We start from the raw sequence: 4,142 nt of genomic DNA, 5'->3' as shown, positions 1-4,142 counted from the left end.
CGGGGACACTAACAGACACCTGCGCCCCGGGAGAGTGCGCCGAGCTCCCTAAGGGCTGCAGCGCGCACGGCGGGACCGACCGGAGCAGCTCGGAGGGGCTCGGGCGGGGAAGAGGCTCCGCGGAGGGGCTGCGGGGCAGGAGCAGCTCGGAGGGGCTCGGGCGGGGGAAGAGGCTCTGCGGAGGGGCTGCGGGGCGGGAGCAGCTCGGAGGGGCTCGGGCGGAGGAAGAGGCTCCGCGGAGGAGGTTGCGGGGCGGGAGCAGCTCGGGGGGGCTCGGGAGGCGGCTCCGCGGAGGGGGTGCGTGGCCCATGAGCGCGATTCCCATGGCAAATGCCCTGGAGCCCAGGGCGCCGGGGACTCCGCCCAGGATCCGGTGCTGCTCCGGGACAGGCGGCAGCCGGGAGGGCCCAGGACAGCAGGACGCTCTTGCCCGGGCAGCCGAGCTGTGCAGGTCAGCAGCCCGCCCCGGAGCATCCTGCGGACTGAGAGCTGGGGGAGCTACTGCGGGAGCTGACTCTGGGGCTGGGGAGCTGGCCGCCGCCACTGTGGTTCCTCCTGGGGCCTCGCAGCATAAACAGCTCCTACTGAGCCGTGCACCAGGCAGGGGCTGAGCAGCTCCCCAGGTGCCCACACCTGAGAATCAGCACAGCAGGCCCCTCCCCCAGAAGACCAGCTAGATGGACAGGGGAAAAGCAAGTTATTGACCAAGCAGCACTGGAAAGTTCCAGGGGAAGTCGAGGGATTTACAGTATACATAAACAGAGGATACTCCCCCTTGTTTTTTGTTTTGTTTGTTCCCCCCCCTTTTTTTCTCTTTTTTTTTTTTCTTCTTTTTTTTTTCTTTTCTTTTTTCTCTTCTCTCTTTTTCTCCTCTTCCCAGTACAACTTGTTTTTGGCCACTCTGCACTGAGCAAAATGACTAGAAGGAAAAACTCACCTCAAAAGAAAGAATCAGAAACAGTCCTCTCTCCCACAGAGTTGCAAAATTAGGATTACAATTCAGTGTCAGAAAGCCAATTCAGAAGCACCATTATAAAGCTACTGGTGGCTCTAGAAAAAAGCATAAAGGTTTCAAGAGACTTCATGACTGCAGAATTTAGATCTAATCAGGCCGAAATTAAAAATCAATTAAGTGAGGTGCAATCCAAACTAGAGGTCCTAATGATGAGGGTTAACAAGGTAGAAGAACAAGTGAGTGACATAGAAGACAAGTTGATGGCAAGGAGGGAAACTGAGGAAAAAAGAGACAAACAATTAAAAGATCATGAGGATAGGTTAAGGGAAATAAATGACAGCCTCAGAAGGAAAAATCTATGTTTAATTGGGGTTCCCGAGGGTGCCAAAAGGGACAGAGGTCCAGAATATGTACTTCAAGAAATCATAGCTGAGAACTTTCCGAACTGGGAAGGGAAACAGGCATTCAGATCCAGTAAATAGAGACACACACACCCCTAAAATCAATAAAAACCGTCAACACCTCGACATTTAATAGTGAAACTTGCAAATTCCAAAGATAAAGAGAAGATCCTTAGGGCAGCAAGAGACAAGAGATCCCTAACCTTTATGGGGAGAAATATCAGATTCACAGCAGACCTGTCCACAAAGACCTGACAGGCCTGAAAGGGCTGGCAGGATATATTCGTGGTCCTAAATGAGAAGAACCTGCAGGCAAGAATACCTTATCCAGCAAGGCTCTCATTCAGAATGGAAGGAGAGATAAAGAGCTTCCAAGACAGGCAGGAACTGAAAGAATATGTGACCACCAAGACAGCTCTGGAGAAATAATAAGGGGGATTCTGTAATAGAAAGAGGAAGTCCAAGGGAACAATCCACAAAAACAGGGACTGAATAGGTATCATGATGACACTAAAATCATATCTTCCAATGGTAACTCTGAATGTGAATGGGCTTAAAGACCCCATCAAAAGGAGCAGGGTTTCAGACTGGATAAAAAAGCAGGACCCATCTATTTGCTGTCTACAAGAGACTCATTTTAGACAGAAGGACACCGACAGCCTGAAAATAAAAGGTTGGAGAACTATTTACCACTCAAATGGTCCTCAAAAGAAAGCAGGGGTAGCCATCCTTATATCAGATAAACTAAAATTTACCCCGAAGACTGTAGTGAGAGACGAAGAGGGACACTATATCATACTTAAAGGATCTATCCAACAAGAAGACCTAACAATCATCAATATTTATGCCCCGAATGTGGGAGCTGCCAAGTGTATCAATCAATTAATAACCAAAGTTAAGACATATTTAGATAATAATACACTTATACTTGGTGACTTGAATGTAGCGCTTTCTACAATCTACAGGTCTTCTAAGCACATCATCTCCAAAGAAACAAGAGCTTTAAACGATACACTGGACCAAATGGATTTCACAGATATTTACAGAACTTTACATCCAAACACCACTGAATACACATTCTTCTCAAGCGCACATGGAACTTTCTCCAGAATAGACCACATACTGGGTCACAAATCGGGTCTGAACTGATACCAAAAGATTGGAATCGTCCCCTGCATATTTTCAGACCATAATGCTTTGAAATTAGAACTAAATCACAAGAAGAAGTTTGGAAAGATTTCAAACTCGTGGAGGTTAAGGACCATCCTGCTAAAAGATGAAAAGGGCATCCAGGAAATTAGAGAAGAATTAAAAAGATTCATGGAAACTAATGAGAATGAAGATACAACCGTTCAAAATATTTGGGATGCAACAAAAGCAGTCCTAAGGGGGAAATACATCGCAATACAAGCATCCATTCAAAAACTGGAAAGAACTCAAATACAAAAGCTAACCTTACACATAAAGGAGCTGGAGAAACAACAGCAAATAGATCCTACCCTCAGCAGAAGAAGAGAGTTAATAAAGATTCGAGCAGAACTCAATGAAATAAAGACTAGAAGAACTGTGGAACAGATTAACAAAACCAGGAGTTGGTTCTTTGAAAGAATTAATAACATAGATAAACCAGCCTTATTAAAAAGAAGACAGAAAAGACTCAAATTAATAAAATCATGAATGAGAAAGGAGAGATCACTACCAACACCAAGGAAATACAAACGATTTTAAAAACATATTATGAACAGCTATACGCCAATAAATTAGACAATCTAGAAGAAATGGACGCATTTCTAGAAAACCACAAACTACCAAAACTGGAACAGGAAGAAATAGAAATAGAACAGGCCAATAACCAAGGGAGGAAATTGAAGCAGTCAAAAAACCTCCCAAGACACAAAAGTCCAGGGCCAGATGGCTTCCCAGGGGAATTCTATCAAACGTTTAAAGAAGAAATCATACCTATGCTACTAAAGCTGTTCGGAAAGATAGAAAGAGATGGAGTACTTCCAAACTCATTCTATGAGGCCAGCATCACCTTAATTCTAAAACCAGACAAAGACCCCACCGAAAAGGAGAATTATAGATCAATATCCCTGATGAACATGGATGCAAAAATTCCCAACAAGATACTAGCCAATAGGATCCAATAGTACATTAAGAAGATTATTCACCATGACCAAGTAGGAATTATCCCCGGGCACAAGGCTGGTTCAACACTCGTAAAGCAATTGATGTGATTGATCATATCACCAAGAGAAAAACAAGAACCATAGGATCCCCTCAATAGATGCAGAGAAAGCATTTGACAAAATACAGCATCCATTCCTGATCAAAACTCTTCAGAGCGTAGGGATAGAGGGAACTTTCCTCAGCATCTTAAAAGCCATCTACGAAAAGCCCACAGCAAATATCATTCTCAATGGGGAAGGACTGGGAGCCTTTCCCCTAAGATCTGGAACAAGACAGGGATGTCCACTCTCACCACTACTATTCACCATAGTACTAGAAGTTCTAGCCTCAGCAATCAGGCAACAAAAAGACATTAAAGGCATTCAAATTGGCAAAGAAGAAGTCAAACTCTCCCTCTTCACAGATGACATGATACTATACATAGAAAACCCAAAAGACTCCACCAAGATTGCTAGAACTCATAGAGCAATTCGGCAGTGTGGCAGGATACAGAATCAATGCCCAGAGATCAGCGGCATTTCGATACACTAACAATGAGACTGAAGAAAGGAAAATTAAGGATCAATCCCATTGACAATTGCACCCAAAAGCATAAG

The sequence above is a fragment of the Nyctereutes procyonoides genome, unplaced genomic scaffold (genome assembly GCF_905146905.1).
Source record: "Nyctereutes procyonoides isolate TBG_1078 unplaced genomic scaffold, NYPRO_anot_genome, whole genome shotgun sequence".
In the NCBI taxonomy this organism is placed as follows: Eukaryota; Metazoa; Chordata; class Mammalia; order Carnivora; family Canidae; genus Nyctereutes; species Nyctereutes procyonoides.
This window is presented reverse-complemented; position numbering follows the sequence as displayed.